General features: G+C 46.5%; 1 protein-coding gene across 2 annotated transcripts in view; it reads left to right on the top strand.

Moving 5' to 3' along the window:
- The window catches only part of LOC135812031 (mucin-12-like), an 88,698-nt gene that overhangs the window by 24,939 nt on the left and 42,822 nt on the right, over window positions 1-20,937 (top strand). The window lies entirely within an intron of this gene.

Here is a 20,937-nt window from a genome sequence, read left to right as displayed (position 1 = left end):
AATTTCAGTTCTTTTTCCGTTCCCTCCCCACCCCAACCCCGAAGGTAAACATGATGACCACGCGCGCGATGCACTGTATGTAGCCATGAGACTGCAATAACACACTGATACATACCAGCCCTCCCCGCCTCGCTACCCCGCACACAGATACACAAACATGCGTATGCACGCGGCACACACACGTGGCCACGCACACATACGCACATGCACACGACACAAACAAGAAATTCTTCATGTATAATGCCATGCAAAGCAGTGGCCACCGTACTTGAGGAAGTCAGTTGTGAAACAAAAATAATTCAAATACAGCGTGTAGACAAGCTGACGGCCAAAGCACAACATAGGAAACATGACATTTGCCCAAGGATTGCAGTTTGCAGACCACGCCACACGGCACACACACGTGGCCACGCACACATACGCACATGCACACGAGACAAACAGGAAATTCTTCATGTATAATGCCATGCAAAGCAGTGGCCACCGTACTTGAGGAAGTCAGTTGTGAAACAAAAATAATTCAACTACAGCGTGTAGACAAGCTGACGGCCAAAGCACAACATAGGAAACATGACATTTGCCCAAGGATTGCAGTTTGCAGACCATGCCATGGAAGCAGCGAATACAGAATGTAATATCAATTATATCTTATACAAAGTGACAAGCAAGGAAGTGGCCATCATACACCAGAAACTTGCAGAAAGTCGTGATATCCAACAGATAGAGAAGTGAACAGCAATCTGATACAGCCCACACAGGACAAAGCGGACCCATACAGCCCACACAGGACAAAGCGGACCCATACTCGTCCCAGGATCGCAAGTGGCAAATCCTTTTCAATGCATAACATGCAGGCGCATGACGCATGGACAACACCTGACCGTGTCGCCAGCATACAATGTCATCACATGTTAACCCCACAAGTTACACACATGCACAGTAGAAGCACAATGAAAGCAATGGAAAAGTACGATGTGGTTGCTGAAGCATCTTCACACTTCAAATTCAGACTTCAATGTGGTCGTCACGGGATGATATACCTGCAAGATACAAGTGATGAAGAAAGAAAGCAGAAGGTCGTGAGGTAGGCTATGAGACACCACAAACGGGTCACCTACATGTATGTTCAGGGCTAGTGCACTCACACGGAGAATTGTCATAATCGAGCATTTCCCAAACTGAGAAGTGCAATGAAATCCACTTGCATGCACAGGAGCAATTTTGCAATATTACGATCAACAAAATCTCAATGCACTACAGAGACTAGACAGTGGGTGCAATACGCTCTCTATCTGAAGACGTGAACCATTAATTTTTTTGGAAAAGTTATACGTACACCTGAAACGTAATGAAGTACAGGAATAGAGAGAGTGACTACAATACGCTCTCGACCTGATATAGTGATAACGTGAGTACAAGACACTCTCCACCTGATAACGTGTTAGAAGGTACAGTGTAACAGGTCTGCAGTCCCACCGTACCCTTCCGACACGACTGTAGACCATTAATTTTTTTTGAGAAGTTATACGTACACCTTAAACGTAATGAAGTACAGGAATAGAGAGAGTGACTACAATAGTCAATACGCTCTCGATCTGATAACGTGAGTACAAGACACTCTCCACCTGATAACGTGTTAGTAGAAGGTAACAGGTCTACAGTCCCACCGTACCCTTCGCCATTCCTCATTCACCATCGCGCGATACCCTGGCACACACTGGCAACATATCAATGGGGTGCCTTACCGTCGTCTAGAGGAGACGTCTTCGCAGCAATATTTTCCCTCCTGCGCATTCAGTCGCCGACGCGACAGCGTTTACCGGGCCGTTCCAGTTGCGGAAGACATTTGATTCATCGGGCCAATTCAGCAACAGGGCCGTGGACACACAGGGGGAAGAGGAGAGACATTGTTAGTGGACAAGAAATATGCAGTGGCAAGTGGCGAGTGCCGCATGGATGTCAAGTTGTCATGCACAATTCAGCTATTACTTACGGTCCAGCTAGTCCTGCCATTGCTCGCTCGTCCTGGTTCCTCCTCGTTCGTCTTCCTGCACGTCTGCACTTCTCCTTCCCCACCGTTGGCTTTGCGGTACGGGGGTGGCGGAAGGAATTTCCACCATGTATCCATGTACATGAAGTCCCACCATGTCTCCATGTACATGTTCACGGCTACGTCAGCAGTTTGTATAGTACCGGAAGGAGTTCCCACGATGTCTCCAAAGGCCTAGAGCGGACGTCTTTGCAGCAATTCTTTTCGCCCTGCGCATTCAGTCCGCCGACGATGTCTCCAAAGGCAAAGGCCTAGAGGGGACGTCTTTGCAGCAATTCTTTTCACTCTAGACTAGTACCCTGCACATTCACTCCGCCGACACGACAGCGTTTACGGGGCCGTTCCAGGTGCAAAAGGTCCACGTCAGCAGTTCTCAACTATTTCGCGTACGGGATAGTCGCCGCGACAGCGTTTAAGGGTCGTTCCAGGTGCAAAAGGTATCCATCAATGGCACTTTGCAGTACGGGGTACGGAAAAGGGGCCTCCTCGTTCGACTTCGTCGACTTCTAGTTCTGCAGTTCTCCTTCCCGTCAGGGGTACCGAAAGGGGCCTCCTCGCAGTTGTCCTTGCCGTCAGGTCCACGTCATGCAGTTCTCAACTATTCTGTGTCGTACGCGACATCGGCGTTTACCGAGTGGCATTGGCACAAAGCAGACGCTGACGGGGTCACTTGTCAAAAAAGTATCAGCACCGTGTCGACTACGTGTCGACCACGTGTATAGCGGTACACTCAGCGGTACACTAATTCTCGTGCCATTCTCGTGTCACAAAACTGGAACATCGAGTCCTAGTATGGAAAGGTTTCAGACAGGAAGCCTTTCCAATAACGTGAAGCAACTTGGTAGAATGAGTATGAATGCGAAGTGTATCGGGGAATGCATGTAGGGCGATAGTGCGGGTTCGAATCCCAGGATATGCCTTAAAAAATAGGAGAATTGAAAATTTTATAACATCCCTATGCTTTTTTGCCGTCATCAAGGCGGTAGACGGTGTTGTATTACCCTCGACCGTGCCTGTCCCGTACTGTACCGTACCATCAAAGACGGCTGGCCACAATGCATATTCAAATAGGGCTTTCAAATGCAAGATCATAACGTGAAGCAACTTGGAAGAATTAGTATGTATGCGAAGTGTATCAGGGGATGCATGCAGGGCGCGCGATAGTGTGGGTTCGAATCCCAGGTTATGTCTTTAAAAAAAGGAGAAATTTATAAGCATTTATAACATCCCTATGCTTTTTTTTGTATAGGTCATCAAGGCAAAAAAGCATAGCGTAGGGCCCTGAGCTTCCAAGCTCTCTCGTTATTATTAGAACGAGGTCTGTCTCGTTGTCCAGGAAACGACCAATCAGCGACATTCCCGCCAAGGGCCTTATCAGAGTTTAAAGCCCGCTCAATCGTTATTTTACTACTCTTGATGACGCGTCGATCGAGGGCCTTGGATTAGTTTAAAGCTCGCTGAATATACTCTAAACTGGTGCGTACAACTCCCTGTATGCATAATAGTACGGTGCAGATAATGAACTCTCCATAACGTGTACGGTGTACTACTAAAAGCTACGCAATTCAGAAGTGTGTACGGTTTTTGCCTCCCGTATTCTTTCATCTGTACGAATTTTCTTTGTCAACAGCTTGCGGAAACCTATAAAAAGCGAGGATCAAAGTCATTAAAGTTATCGACAAGGGGCTCTCAAAGCCCCTAAATAGCTCCACAAACTACATACATGTATATGAATAAGAATGAAGCTCGCAATAAGAGCCCAGCATTTCATTTGCTTCCATTCTACTTTTAGTAGTCCTAAGTGGTGCTAAGTTACCATAACTTACCAGAAGAATATATTCTTTCATACCACACCAAGGGCATGTTCGATTGGTAAGGATCGGGATCGGGATCCAGATCTCAGATCCCTCGGATCCTTCAGATTCAACTGAACACTTTATCTTGGACCTTGACTGTTGCCATGTTGAAAATGGCGCTCACAAGGCACCCAAAAGGGCGAACGTCGTACTCATCGCGTGCGTCGTACAAAAAGTCAACAAGCTCTATCTCCATCCACGTGTGCGTACCACAATGTGTACAAAAATAATTTTTACCCGCCATATACGCACAAAGGTCACATTTGGATCCGTTGGATCCGGTCAACCCTGCTCCCGAGGTAGGTTGACCGGATCCGGATCCGGATTCGACCAATCGAAAGGGTGCGAATCCAGTGGATCCGGTGGATCGGGATCCCGATCCTACCAATCGAACATGCCCCAAGTCTCTCTGCACACAAACCACAAAACTACCCAATATAGTGGTACACAAGCATAATGGAAGTGAGATAATGCATGTAACCTCGTTCTAAGATAGTTAGTGCATGGCAGGGAGGGTCTTATGGCTTGTTTGTGCCCTTCAGGTTAGCCTTCGGGGCTACGGCCCTCAGGCTAACCTGTCGGGCACTAACAAGCCATAAGACCCTCCCTGCTATGCACTAACCTATAATTAATATTATTATTATTTGGAAAGGATTGGAAGAACTTCAAATTCAAAGGATCAGTCGGGGAAGTGAACTGCCTGAAAAGAGAAAAAACGCCAGACCCACCAGGACTCGAACCTGGTACCCTGCTTGTCATGAGCAATGCTCTAACCACTGGGCTATGGGACCTGGCTGAACCTAGAAGGCGCTGACAAGTTTTTCACTCCAAAGGCAGCTCACAAGTGGGTAGAGCATTGCTTATGAGAAGCAGGGTCCCAGGTTCGAGTCCTGGTGGGTCTGGCGTTTTTTTCTCTTTTCAGGCTGTTCACTTCCCCGACTGATCCTTTGAATTATTATTATTATTAACTTAGAAGTTGCGACTTCGGCGGTAATAGTCGTGAAGTTGATTGTTCCAACTAGGAACACACGCTTCTTGCCGAACTTGACTCTTGACTGACTCACGACTGCCATCCGGAGCACACGAAGAGCTCATCGCACATTCCGCTCGGCAAACCTGAAAGAAAGCACCACTCCCTGCTCAATACACAGTGTTTCGGGGAATTCACCCCTTATCAGTTGAGCGTGAGTAGGCTGAGGAAGATTGTGCCTGAAAAGCACCACTTATAATTATACTGCTCTCCAGGCCAAACCATCACCAGGGATACAAACTTACAGAGACGCTTTGTTTCCAGCGCGACAAACACCTCGTAAAGCCCCAGGTAGCGGCGTGAGTCAGAGTCGCTCATGGAGTTGTGCTAAACAGACGTTGAGAGCCAGCATAGCTATTCACAACGCTGTCACCTCCAACAACTAGTCGCACGTCCGCGTGAGGGACAACAATACGAACTTAGAAGTTGCGACTTCGGCGGTAATAGTCATGAAGTTGGTTGCTCCAACGAGCTTCTTGCCGAACTTGACACTTGACTGACTCACGACTGCCATCCGGAGCACACGAGGAGCACGTCGCACCTTCTGCTCGGCAAACCTGAAAGAAAGTACCACAGGCACTCCCTGCTCAATACACCGTGTTTCGGGGAGCGTCTCTGTAAGTTTGTATCCCTGGTGATGGTTTGGCCTGGAGAGCAGTATAAGTGGTGCTTTTCAGGCACAATCTTCCTCAGCGTACTCAAGCTCAACTGATGAGAGGTGAATTCATTCTTATTTAATTATGATTGGAAATTTTTATTTTCATTGCTATCAGGCTCGGCCTCATTTCCTCTGCGCTGCGCTGATGAGTTCACAAAGAACGAAACAGCATGCTGTCCGCAGATTGAGTATTTCGCTCCTGCTCTTGTAGCAGTTGAGCACTCTTGCGTGGGGTAGTGCCTTTGCTGTTTGCGTTATGCAGAGCTCACTGACTTGTCAGTTTGAGCACTCTGGCAAGGTACGTTCGGGCCTGATTGGAAATTTTTATTTTCATTGCTATCAGGCTCGGCCTCATTTCCTCTGTGCTGCGCTTATGAGTTCACAAAGAACGAAACAGCATGCTGTCCGGAGATTGAGTTCATTATTATTATGGGGGTGGCTTTATTGGTTTTGTGTTTGTATTATGCAGCATCCCGGGTCATTTAAGACCATGGGGAGTACTGCTGTTGTATGTGAAGAAAATGTAATAAGGAAGACTGAGAAAAAAGAAAGAAAAAAGAGAGAAATACTGTGAACAGCAAATCTACAATGATGCATGTACAATCTATTATACAACTAATCTGCGAGAATGAGACTTAACACAAGCAGGTACAGTAATAGCAAGAGAGCTAAATCAGAAAACAAAATCCGTTGAAAAGTAACCGTCATCAAATCTGAAATCGAGCCCTTCAGCGACACAATAGCACTGAAGGCAGCAATATAATTCTTCTCATTGAACATCAGTGAAGCACCGTCAAAACCGGTGAATGGGGGCTGATGGTATTATTGTTGTCTTTGTTATTGGCAAGTGATTAATATTACGATCATAATATTATTATTTTCTGCAAATAGGTGCTTCAACTAATAGCAGCAACCATAACCATGGGCATTCGCAAACCAATGTAACTTATTAGAGTGTAATTATTATTTCATCTGAGTTATTGACCTGATGATGTCAACTGTGCCAAGGAGCGCCTCCTTTTGCAAGATCGATACACTGGCTCCGGCATCCAGTTCCCTCACAAAGTCAGCAGTCGAGGGGGTTAATCCACCTAATGCCCCCACAATTACTGGCACGATCTTGGCCCGCACCTGCCACATCTGCTCCACCTCACGCTTCAGGCCTTGATATTTCTGTATCTTTTCCACAGATTTTTGGCGGATGTTCCTATCCAGAGGGACACTTACGTCCACAAGGAACGCTTCATCTTTGCCCTTGATAATAATGTCGGGTCTGTTTGCTCCAACGGGCGCTGCTGTTGGAATTGGCACTTCCCAGTAGATTGACACATCCGTTTCAGCACTGTACACGACGTTGGTGAGTTGGTGACTTGTGTACTTATTCGAAATGTCCGATGCACCATACTTCCTGCACAATGTCCAGTGGAGATATTTTGCTAACCTGTTGTGGCGATTGATATAGTGACTTCCTGCACAAGCTGTACACGCTCCAATAAGGTGGAAAACCGTTTCCTTGTCCCTGCCACACATCCTGCAACTCGTTTTCGTTGACACACCTGTTCCTCGATTAAATATCTCTTGTAAGTTCCGTGTTGGGATAGCCTGGTCCTGTATGGCCATGACAATACTCTCTGTCGCCGGACGCAAAGCGGAAGACCGCAACCACGCAAAGGAGAGCCCTCGATCCAGCTCAGCATCCTGCAGCATAAGCCAAAATTGGCCATGCAGAGGCTTCTTTCTGATTGTCTCCTCCCGATGCCGCTGGTATCCCTGGCGTATTTGCTCCTTTGTGGCTGACTCCTCCATACCAATCTTTGCCAAATATTTCGCAGCATCACTGGAGACAGAGTATTTTGCTTTTTTATGATGGTACTGTTTTAGGAGAGCAATGGCAATGTGGTCTTGGTGGCCCTCGATGTACTTATTGATCTGGATGATGGATCGTTCATGTAGATCTACCACACTTTGGAATCCACGGCCGCCTTCGGCGCGCACCAAATGAACCCTCTCTCTGTCAGCCCGAGGGTGATGCCATCCCTTCTTGGTGAGCTTCTTCCTGAGCAAGATATCCAGCTGCTCCAATTCTACGGGTCGCCAGTTGATGATGCCAAAGCTGTAGGTGAGCAGTGGCACCGCGTATGTGTTTACTGCCTTTGCTAAATATCCAGCCGTTAATCCAGACTTGAAGATCGCATCTAATCGCTTTCCATAATCCTCACGAAGCTTGCTCTTTATCTCACCATGCGGCAGCGCAGCCGATTCAATGAATCCGAGGTATTTGTACATGTTATCTTCTTGCAGGGTGGGTAAAGCCATACCCAACAGTGTTTCGACAGGTTCCGCATCACTTGACTCAAGCACTCCCCGGTGTACATGAAGCGTGGCGCACTTCGAAACACCAAACTCCAGGCCAATGGCCGAAGCTGTGATCTGGGCGACGTTGATCATGGGCTTCAGCTGGTTGCGATGTTTGGCATACAATTTAATGTCATCCATGTACAGGAGTTGAGAAACGACCTTTGAGACCTGTCCAATTTGCATTTGATATCCGCCGCCTGTCTTCTGCACCTCTCTTGAAATGCAGTTAATAGCTAAGCAAAACAAGAGGGGTGATAGCGTGTCTCCTTGGAAGATACCACGGCGAATCCTGACAGATTCTGTAGAGACCCGTGCATTTTGATATGATAAACTCATGTGCGTATTCCAGAGCTGCATGCTTGCCTTCAAGAACTTGACAAGAGCTGGGCTAAATTTGTACATCTCCAGCATCCGAATAATCCATACATGAGAAACGCTGTCATAGGCTTTCTTGAAGTCGATATACGCAACAGAGATATTGCGCTTATTATGCCGAGCGTGCTCCATTATCATCTTATTGACAAGAAGTTGCTCCTTACAGCCTAGTGTTCCCGGGGTACACCCTCTCTGTTCATCTGGGAGTATCGAGTTGGTGTCAATGTGTTTCCACATGAGACTAGCAACTACGGCTGTCAGGATCTTGTATTGTGTGGGTAGACAGGTGATAAGGCGATATTGGGCTGGGTTAGATGTGGGTGGCTCCGTCTTGGGCAGCAGGATTGTGCGGCCAGTCACCAACCATTCCGGAATTGGCCAATCACCGACAAGGGTCTTCTGGAAGGCGATTCGCAGGGCAATGTGTAGATTAGATAATTTTTTCCACCAGTAACCATGAATTGCGTCTACACCACTAGCTTTCCACCTGCTGACCTTAGCTAGCGTGTCCTGGAGTGCCTGTTGAGTCACAGATACGGGTTCATCCTCTGCAATGGTAGTCTCATATTCCACTCTTTGTTCTTGATACCACCCTGATGACTCATCAAACGGCACAGGCTTGGCTAGTATACCAGACCAGAACTCGAATACGGCACCCTCACTCGGTATTTCCCCGGGATGCTGCTGCTCCGGTTCCTTTCTCAGTCTACGGTAGAATTCTTTCTCATTTGTGCGGAATAGTGTGTTAGCTCTCCTGCTCTCCCAGATGTGTTTATCACGTCTTGTCCTCTCCGCTAGCGCAAGCAATTCCAGCTTCCTCTGTTCCAGGGCGCATCCAATCTGGGAAGTGTTGGATATTCCGTACTGAGTAAAGAACCGTTGGTGCTTGACAGCAGGGTTTTTCAACATCATTGTTAGTCGAGATATATCTGCCCGTAATTTCTTCGCTTTGTTGCGCGATTTTACTAACCAAGTCGGTTCCGGTGGTCGCGAGCTCGCCGGCTTGCCGCTAGCGTTTTCACCGTTCGTCTCAGACAAGGAAATGCCACATCTGGTCAAGGAACATCGAGCAGCAACATATACTATTAAAGCAATTGAGATCTTCCATTTGAAGATCTTTGTTTTTACTAGTGGTGTTAATCACTCCAGGGATTGCTTTGTTCACAAGTGATGTCACCTGATCGAGTTTGCGTTGAGGCACATGGCGAGGTACAGGTAACCTAGGCCTTTCAGACGTGGGTACATTTCTCCATCTCAAGTATGCCTCACTGAGCGCGTTAGTGGTGTCAGTGTTGAGTGCATCCATGGCGTCAGTTTCTCCATCTTGAGGATGAGTAAGGTCAGTGCTGCTTTGTGAAGGCATCCCCGGCCCCTGCACTAGGTTGTCACTGCTTGTATCAGTAGTTACTAGCACAGCTGTAGCAGGCTGCAGGCTGTCACCTTGCTCTGGAGGTGTCAAAGCCAGGGCTGCTCCAGCATTCAAACCCGTTGGTGTAGATGAAAGTAGCAGTGTAGCCTGCGTCGCTGGTGTAACCTCGGAGAGATCACCCATACTAGTACTACTAGTAGAACCACTAGTACACAGCTCAGCATGCTCATCAGTCTCCACGGTTACATTACAGTTAGTTTCATCAGCTGAGTCAGCTGAGTTGGTTTCCATGGTGGTAGAAGTTTCAGACGCTCTTTGGTTCCGCTCCTCCATCATCTGCTTCCGCAAGACGTCTTCTTCCACCTTCGAAATTTTATTGTTTTTAGTGATATATCGCCTTCTATCCGCCAACAGACCCTCACTCACCGGTCTATCAGGCCTCATAGCGGTCCATATATCATGCATACGCCGCACGTACCCAAGCTGCAGCCGTCCACACTCGGTAGCAAGCAAGTACGCCTTTATCACATCCCGGTTGTCCTCCCATGTCCATTCCAATCTCCTCCGCGCACGAGCAGGAGGGACAGCGCAATCCTCTCCCGAGTGGTCCATTACACATCATATCCTTAGTAAACTCAATAAACCTGAAAAATAGGCTTAGGAGCGGGCCTACTTTGAGCTGTTGCTCGTGTTCGGCCAGAGCTCCCAAAATGCAATCCATTCTCCCTGAGGGCAAATTATTATTATTATTATTATTATTATTATTAAGCTTCCGTGGAGATAAAAATGTAATCAACGCAATAAATAGAGTAAGCTGCGCACTCAGTACAAACACCATAAGCAAAACTTGTTTTCATGTAAATAAAGAAGCTTGTTCCTAAACGTTTTCGTCGCCATCTCATCAGAGGATTACTGGCAAATCAACAAAAGCTCTTAACTCAATATATATACGCACAATGCAAGTAATAATTTAGACCCTAACTAGCGCGATAAAATGAGAGCTGAAAGAAACATTACACCATTCAACGATATCAGGTGACAACAGATGCGATAAATTCACCACTAGAAAGTTACCATGCAACCACAAACGAGAACTACTGATCTAAATTCACAAACAATTTCAACGTAAACAAATTCTTTTTCTGCCTACACAAAATCGGCTTAGTGGTAAAAATGTAAATAGACTCCAATACACGCAAATACCTTTGACTACGTGAACGAGACCAAACAGAAAAGCAATCATCAGCATAACTAGACCGACAATCACTATTCTGAACAAGATGGTTGGCGATAGAAGATTCATACACCCTAACAACGCTACTAGAACCAGTACATACTTTGGAATTACGTGACAATGTAACCGACCTGACATTCCTTGCCGCTACTGCCAATCCAGACGAGGTCGATGTAGATGTCAGTACCAAAGGCACGTCCGTTACTGGCACTGCCTGCTGCGATGATGCTCCCTTTGACGTTCCAATGGCTGTTGATGTTGATGAAGAGGAGGAGGGAGATGAGGAAGACGCTGACGACGACGATGACGACAGCGACGGAGACGATAAAGACTCTGCTAACCTCGCCCTAGAGCGAGTCACTGGTCCCGCAGACACACCATCCGGTGGTTTCTTCGGTGGCCGGCCACGCTTTTTGCCACCGGAGGTGGACACACCGGATGACGGTACCAAGGAAGTCAAAGAAGACGAAACCGCAGATACCAACGATGATGACGGGATAGAAGGAAGAGACGGTAAAGACGAAGGCAATGACGAACAAGCCGATGCCGACGACGAAGACAACGACACCCCGGTTGGTTCCGTCCCCAGCGAGGGTGCACCTCCAGTCGCAGTACCAATCTTTGGGGGACGACCTCGTCTAGGTGGCCGGCCACCGAAGAAACCACCGGATGGTGTGTCTGCGGGACCAGTGACTCGCTCTAGGGCGAGGTTAGCAGAGTCTTTATCGTCTCCGTCGTTGTCGTCATCGTCGTCGTCAGCGTCTTCCTCATCTCCCTCCTCCTCTTCATCAACATCAACAGCCATTGGAACGTCAAAGGGAGCATCATCGCAGCAGGCAGTGCCAGTAACGGACGTGCCTTTGGTACTGACATCTACATCGACCTCGTCTGGATTGGCAGTAGCGGCAAGGAATGTCAGGTCGGTTACATTGTCACGTAATTCCAAAGTATGTACTGGTTCTAGTAGCGTTGTTAGGGTGTATGAATCTTCTATCGCCAACCATCTTGTTCAGAATAGTGATTGTCGGTCTAGTTATGCTGATGATTGCTTTTCTGTTTGGTCTCGTTCACGTAGTCAAAGGTATTTGCGTGTATTGGAGTCTATTTACATTTTTACCACTAAGCCGATTTTGTGTAGGCAGAAAAAGAATTTGTTTACGTTGAAATTGTTTGTGAATTTAGATCAGTAGTTCTCGTTTGTGGTTGCATGGTAACTTTCTAGTGGTGAATTTATCGCATCTGGGAACAGTTTACTAGCTATATTGATGATGTGACTCGCCAAATCAAGCATGGTTCGCTATGCATTCTAGGAGATCTAAATGTAGACTGTTTATCCGATCCACTTCCTTCCCACTTCAGAGATATGTGTGCTGCCCACAATGTTCGTAATGTAGTGGCTGAGCCAACCAGATTCCGTTCCACGTCTTGTTTGGATGTAATCTGCATTACTAGCGATATCACTGCTGTTAATGTGAATGTCATCCCAGATCCCATTAGTGATCACTTTGCTGTAAAGGCTTGTCTTGAAATAGGAAGCCAGGTGGACAGACCACAATATATCCGTGTCAGAACTCGAAAGAAGCCTCTCTCCACACTTGACTTTGAAGAGATGTCAGAAAGAATTGGTTCAGCCCTCACGGAGACTGGAAAAAAAAAAAATCACCGCTGACACTACTGTTGATGACCTTGCAGACAAATGGCATGGCAGCATTAATGATGTCCTGGACGAGCTAGATCCACATGTAGTGAAAAACATTCAACTGATTAAACGATCGCCAAAGCCATGGATTACTCGAGAACTTAGGTCTCTTCTTGCACGGCGACAGTACCTCCACCGTCGAGTCAGAAAGAAAGGATCAAACGATCCTGCCCTTTTAGAAGAATACCGTCGGGTGCGGCGGGAAGGAACGCTATTGAACAGACGTCTCCGCTCCAGGTATTACCAGAATGAATTTATGTCGGTGAAGAAACAGCCCCGGAACCAATGGGTCCTGATGAATGCATTGCTCCGCAGAAAGGCTAAGGACAGTGGCGAAGGAATCGACCACAAAGGAGTCTCACAGGTTTTCCAACAAATTGTCACTGATCCTGATAGGTTGCCACTTCTCTGTCCATTCGGTCCACATCGCCAGCCGTCAATGTTATCCATACCGCAGCCTACAGTCACCAACATCTTGAAGATTCTTCGCACTCTGAACGTGCACAAGGCTCCGGGGCCGGACAGAATACCCTCGATCCTGTTTAAGAATTGCCATGAAGTTCTAGCAGGCTCACTGTGTGCAATTTTCAAGGCATCCATTGAGGAGAGCAAGTTTCCAGCTTTGTTCAAACACGCATCCGTCAGAGCCCTTTTCAAAGGCGGAGACCGCTCAGAGCCGCGAAACTTCCGACCCGTCTCTCTCTTGCCCATTGCTAGTAAGGTCCTCGAGAAGCATGTATATCGCCAGCTTACTCACCTCCTACTGGAGAACCCCACCATCATCCCGCCACAACAATTTGCGTACAGACGGCATCACTCATGTGAAGAGGCTCTGGCTGTTGCGATCGACAGCTGGCAAAGGGATCTCGATTCGAAGAAGGTCGTTGGCGTCGTTCTCGCAGATGTGAGGAAGGCGTTCGACAGCGTCAACCATCAGCTGCTACTGAACGAACTTTTTAATTGTGGAGTTGGTGATGCGGCTTTGGCATGGTTCAAAGATTACCTGAGTGACAGGACACAGCAGCTCATAGCGCCGGACAATCTGATTCGTGCATCGTGCAGCCAAGGAGTGCCGCAGGGGTCTGTGTTGGGCCCAGTGCTATTCAGCATTTACGTAAGAGGCCTTCCTGGATGTGTGAGTGCCTCATCTGTACTTCAGTTCGCTGACGACGTCAACATGTATGCAGCTGGTGACACTACTGAAGAAGTCGTGGACAAATTGAACGGCGATCTTATTAAGTTATCGGATTATCTGAAAGGAAAGCGAATGAAATTAAATCCGGCTAAAACGAAGTTCATACTGCTCCACCGCAAGACCACCGATGTCCCGATGTCTGCCTATGTCACCATTGATGGTGTCCATGTTCCCCGCACGCAGTCTGCTCGCTACTTGGGTATTGTACTTGACGAAAACTTGACTTTTGGCCCACAAATAGACAACCTTGTAGGCTCTGTCAACAGGAAACTTGGTGCGTACCGCTTATCCCGCCATCTTCTGCCATACCATGCTCGGCGTACCTTCTATTTAAGTGTCATTCAGTCAACCTTGGAGTATGCAAGCAGCGCTTATATCCATTCCCTAAGTTCTATGAACTATGATAAGTATGTCCGTTTGTTCAATAGATCCCTCAGAATAGTATTTGGTTTTGATAAGTTTACCAGTGCTTCACACATTCTTAGCCTTTACAGCCTTTATCATATTTCGGTGCGCGTCAATTTGAAATTGTTCATTCTTTTGTTCCGGTGCATCCATAGCGGAACATGCAGCTCTTTGCTTCAAGAAATCTTTACCAGCCGCTGCTGTAGCTCTCACACCACTGCCACTACGAGATCCCAGGTGTCTTTTTCTTTGGCATTACCCCCAGCACAGAGTACGGCTGGCTTTTCTCGGATTGGCTATCTCGCTGCTGACCGGTGGAATATGCTGCCTTCCACTGTTCGTACTTGTACCGATTACCGCTCATTTATTCGCTCATGCATAACCTTCCTAGGGGCTCCCGTAAGAAGACCATAGGTCTGTGGGAAACACCCTAGTAAAATAAAAGTTAATAATAATAATTAATAATAATCTGTTGTCACCTGATATCGTTGAATGGTGTAATGTTTCTTTCAGCTCTCATTTTATCGCGCTAGTTAGGGTCTAAATTATTACTTGCATTGTGCGTATATATATTGAGTTAAGAGCTTTTGTTGATTTGCCAGTAATCCTCTGATGAGATGGCGACGAAAACGTTTAGGAACAAGCTTCTTTATTTACATGAAAACAAGTTTTGCTTATGGTGTTTGTACTAAGTGCGCAGCTTACTCTATTTATTGCGTTGATTATTATTATTATTATTATTATTATTTGAACAAACGGCGAGGAGACAACAATTTGATAACCGCAATCAGTAATACAAGCTGGATCGACATTTGTGTACACTGTATTCATGTATTGTAAAACTGTGGAGACAATGTGCAATAAAACGATGAAAATGTGAAGAAATTGTGTAGAGAAAGAAAGGGATTCAAACAAGTTTTCGTACAACACTTATCAGGAATCTTCGTTGTACTATTAAAAGGACACTGAAAACAAAATTTAACTATTATGGAAAATCTAAGTTAGAGAAATAACACTAAGAACAACAGCAGTGAAATTTACAAGTGTGAATTTTAACAATGAAAGCGAGAGCAATAACGAATGTGTGTACTAACACTAAACTTGCAACTGAAAAGTGAACAAAGAAGAGAAAGAAAGAAGTAAGGACAAAGTGATAACAAATAACAGCAGTACATTACACCTAGAACATTAACGGCCAAGCTTGGCCGCACCAAACATGACACTTTACTTGAACAATTTCAACCCAATTATACTATCTTTCTGTACACAAAAATTAGGCTTATACAGACGCTGACAGATGGCTTCCAAAACATTTAACTGTAGTCCATAACCATGACGACCACGGCACAATACAGTGAATGAAGAGTCGGAATACGAATTGCAACAATCAGGACTAGCCAACAGATGATTGTACACTGAAGACTTGCTACCACGAAACCTACGCACAACACTAACATTCTCACCGGCACTCTCACGATCACTACAATCGTCGCTCTCCGACTCATTGCTCCCTTCACCGTCCGTCCCATCATCTGCTTCCTCTGCGCTCTCTCTGTTATCCCGCCTTACATGGTCCATTGAACGGTACTCGGCCGTCACCCTGCTCTCACGTCCCTCCTTACGCCCTTGTCCGTTGTCGGTTTTTTATTATTTTATTTATTTATTGGGAACACAGCCCTACAAAGAGACATGTGGAGACAAACACAAGACAAGACACAGGGGATCTAGGGTCTACCACGTTTTCTAATATTGAATGTTGATGTCACTTCCGTTGTCGTTGTACGTTCGTCCTCACCAGTCCGTATTTTCACTTGGCTTCTCGTCACCCTTTCCGACGCCGACAGATCCTTTGTCAGTTTCGGTGGTTTACGTGTCGGTCTTTCACCATCTTTTATGCTGTTCTCAGCTGGCCCGTGTCCTACACACGCAGAGGAAGACGGGCATGCAGTCACATCTTCACGGGAAGAGGAAGATCTACCGATGGACTGGACAGCACATTTTGGAAGACGACCACGGCGAGGACGACAATCGCGCGCATCAAGCGGAACACAACTTAACGGCACATGTTGACGAATGCGTGCGCCCAGGTGCTGAAGGGTTCTATGTACCTACATACCGATCTTCATATTGTCGGCATTGAAAGAAATAGATAAGGTTACTTTACTAAAGGTAGGTAGAACATCCTTCTTCACACTGAACACACGCACTGTCCCAATTATGACGTACAGCTTGACGCACGGATATGATGGACATACGATACCACGAACATCCTTCTCCACGCGCGCAGAACCGGTGCCAACCCAGGGTAAACGGAGCACCACTGGGCAACGGTCAGGTCCAAATTGGATAGGCTTGTCTGTCACCGGTTTTTCGTCGATTAGCTTGGCCAGAAATTCCTTTGGATAGCCGTTGTTCGTAAATATTGATGTCAGTCTGTCTAATTCGTTCTGCAATAGATGAGGGGAACATATTCTATGTGCACGATAAACTAGCGCTTTCACAAGATGTCTCTTCGATTTCATTGGAGTATAGCTCCCCCACGGAATGTAGAGGCCGGTGAACGTTGGCTTCCTATAGATAGTGGTGTCCAAACTCTTAGTGTTAATATTCCGTGATATTTGTACATCCAAGAAGGATAAGCTGCCGTTTTGTTCCGCTTCCGACGTGAATCTCAACGCCGGGTGGAGACTATTCAGAGTTAGTAGAAAAGTTCCACAGACATCCTCATCCTCATCGTGACAGTACACATCGTCTACAAAACGACAGTACATAGAGGGCCACAATGATGGACTAATGGACGCTTCACAGAACCCTACAAATATATTAGCCAATACAGGACCAAGCGGCCAGCCCATGGCAACGCCATCTATTTGTTTATACATAACGTTTCCAAATGAAAACTCAACGCCCGACGTAACCATTCACATGAGTTTCACAAACTCCGTTTCGTTCAAAGACAGCGGAGTAATGGACTTATTGTGGTACAGTGTTGTTGCGCAGATGTCAATGGTCTCCCGTAGTGGCGCGTTAGTAAATAAGCTCACCACGTCATACGAGCACATGAATCCGCTCGATTCAAAGCTTGCGTCCTTTAGCTTTTCTACAAACTCGAAAGTATCTTTGACGCAGTGGCTATTGTAGAGGTTGAGTACCGGTTGTAGCATGGCACATAGCCACATGGATGTTTTAAATTGTGGTGACCCAGACATGCTGAGTATTGGTCGTAAGGGAATGTTCTTCTTGTGAATTTTTGGGAGCGTACAACGACAACGGAAGTGACAACAACAGTCAATATTCGAAAACGTGGTAGACCGCGAAAACTAACCTCAATATCGGACACCGGACAAGTTGGAGTAAGAAGCTCAAAAGAAATCCGCAATGGAGGAGACCTAGCTGAAAGGACACTGGGTATCGCGCACCCAACGGTTAGTGTCAAGAAACGTGGAACGCCGCGGAAACGCGAAGAGACGGATAGTGGTGATGCCACGAAGAGGCGAGATGACGGGACATTGGAGGAGACAACACCCAACGGAGCTAATAATCGCACTTCGTCAATCAAGCAACATCTGTCAGCCCGTACCAATTGTCGTGAGTTGTACAGTGATAATGTTTTTTCAATATTGTCACATGGTAGATGTGCGTTGCATTCGGCTGTGTTAGAAGCTTTGTATATCCGTAAGTTAGATCCTGAACTTTGCGTACAGAAAGAAAATGTGTTGTCGCTACAATTGTTTGGTGTTACTCCTCGTCGAGGTGGTAACAATGTAACTTAATTTGCTCACTATGTTGTTGTCACTATTATTATTTTCCTTCGAGTTTTGTGTCGTGCTGAACTTGATAATTTTCCACCTTGTCACGAGTGTTGTTATCTAATTATCTTTACGCTATATAAGTTTTAGTGTTTCCAACTTGAGCCATTCCCTGTATAATCCTTGATGAGAAGGGACCGAAAACGTTCGGATACTTATGACAAGTGCCTTATTAAGACTGGATGTGTGTTTGCGTGGATACTTGCGACCCATAACTTACCTTCGTTTTAAATTATTATTATTATTATTAAGTAGTGGTTGCGACTTCGGCGATGATTTGTAAGAAATGGTTTGCTCCCCACACCCGAGCTCGCGCTATTCCGCCGACTTTACTTGACACTTGACTGACTCACGACTGCCATCCAGAGCACACGAGAAGTTCATCGAACCTTCGACTCGGCAAACCTGCAAGAAAGCACCACTCCCTGCTCAATACACAGTGTTTCATGGAATTCACCCCTCATCAGTTGAGCTTGAGTAGGCTGAGGAAGATTGTGCCTGAAGAGCACCACTTATATAGTGCTCTCCAGGCACAAACATCACCAGGGATACAAACTTACAGAGACGCTCCGTTTCCAGCGCGACAAACACCTCGTGAACACCAGATAGCAGCGTACTGCTTCGTACTGTTGTGCCCAGCGCGGGCTTGCGACTAGTTGGTTTGGAGGTGACAGCGTTGCGAATGACCGAGGGTCCTCGACGTCTGTCTCACCGTCCAGGAGCGACACTGACTAACGCTGCTATCTGGTGTTCACGAGGTGTTTGTCGCTCTGGAAACGGAGCGTCTCTGTAAGTTTGTATCCCTGGTGATGTTTGTGCCTGGAGAGCACTATATAAGTGGTGCTCTTCAGGCACAATCTTCCTCAGCCTACTCAAGCTCAACTGATGAGGGGTGAATTCCCCGAAACACTGCGTATTGAGCAGGGAGTGGTGCTTTCTTGCAGGTTTGCTGAGTCGAAGGTTCGATGGACTTCTCGTGTGCTCTAGATGGCAGTCGTGAGTCAGTCAAGTGTCAAGTAAAGTCGGCGGAATAGCGCGAGCTCCGGTGTGGGGAGCAAACCATTTATTATTATTATTATTAACTGGTTTTGAGGGAAAGAGACAAACGCATTCCCGCGTTGATGTGTAGCAGCAGTATGCTGGGTCCACAGCTTCGCTTATGCAGAATGGCTTGGGTGAGAGGAGAGAGGAGAGAAAGCAACAAGGCAACCAACATCTATGAAGTAGGTCACAATAACATGAAGAGAACCAACTTACATATGCATGATTGCACAAGAATGGAGACGACAAATGGCTATAATCATTGTGCCACAAAACCGGTACACAGGAGATCTGTCGACAATGTAACGAAACATAAAACTCAGTTGCTCAATACAGGTTCCACTAAATTACAAGAGAACAACACTACAACATTAGAATTGCCGCTAAAATATCGCAAGTGTAGAGAAAGAGTCCAATACAAATGAAAACCATGAACAGACTGTCCCGAAGTAATTATTTTGGGAACAAATTGTACTACATGTACTTGTTGACACTGACGCTGACGGAACACGAATTTGAGTTGAATACGCACGAAGTCTTGTACATGTTCATCACTATGCGCCGGTGTTGTGGAGTAAGCAGGTACGTCAGACACCAATCCAGCTTCAGCTCCGCGCTCGCTTCAGCAGAATGTTGCCCGCATTTGCTTTGCCTCCACACGGATCGACGACCAGCGCAGAGCCCCGCAGCTCCGTAGCCGTAAGGTCATGTACTGTATACTATAGTAATATGCTAGAGTAACTCCATCCTTACATTACCTGTACATATCAATACCTACAATGACGATGCACTCGCAGTATTCGGTTTCCTTGCCTCTGATCATGATCATGCTGTTCACAAATACTATTTTACCATTTCTCTATTGTTTGTTAAACAGTCATGTACTTACCTGTACATGTAACGGACTGCATCACCTTGTGGCTTGCTACAAGGCTGCAATGCCACAATGCTATACATGTACTTAAGTTCTTCATTCTCACAATGGCACCATCGCCAGTAAGAAGACTTGATGACATCATTGCTTTTGATATCTTCGACTGGATGACCTCATTGTGTGTTAAACCCAGTTTTGAATGATGTTATTGGACTTCAATTTCCCCCATGCAGTTATGTTTGTACGCACCCTGATTTTATCCTTTCAAAGCTTAAAGGCGAAGGACTAAAGGGACCGTCACTTAATTTTTTGCTTACTACCCGCCAAAAAAACTTTTCGTTTCACGTGTCAGACCCATCCGCGTACGACTCGCGAGCTCGCTACCTTTAACGTCAAGCAATCTGTTCACAATAAAAATAGAAGAAATGAGCTGCGAGTGCAGCGTAACAGAGTGCAGAAGGAAATCCGAATCCTGTCTCGACAGCTGGCGTTACAGCATCTTGAGAGCCGCATCAGAGAAGTGGAGTCGCTCAAGAACGGGCCAATGATGTTTGCAGCGATAAAACTGCTGAAACCAAAGTGCCCACGAGATTTAACCATTGTAGGCAACAACGGCAAGGCTGTCCTTGGGCCAGGAGAGCAAGCGGATAGAATAGCTGAACAGTACACTGGGAAATTCTCTCCTACTGCTGCAGAGCCAGCGGTTACGCCATTTACAGGAACACCGAAACCCCTCGATAAACCGATTTCCACAGCAGAGGTAGCGAGCGCAATGAGTCGTCTAAAGAACCAACGTTCCTGCGGGCCTGATGACATACCGGCCGAGCTCGTCAAGTACGGAGGCCCTGCACTTGCAGAATGCCTAAGCAGCATTTTCAACGATGTATTCACTCAGCACAGCCCAGCGTCTCTTGGAGATGGTGTACTAATCGCTCTGCATAAGCCAGGTAAACCCAAAGGCCCCATGAACAATTTGCGTCCGAT

This window comes from Sycon ciliatum, chromosome 3 (genome assembly GCF_964019385.1).
Source record: "Sycon ciliatum chromosome 3, ocSycCili1.1, whole genome shotgun sequence".
NCBI classification, from domain to species: Eukaryota; Metazoa; Porifera; class Calcarea; order Leucosolenida; family Sycettidae; genus Sycon; species Sycon ciliatum.
This window is presented reverse-complemented; position numbering and strand designations above follow the sequence as displayed.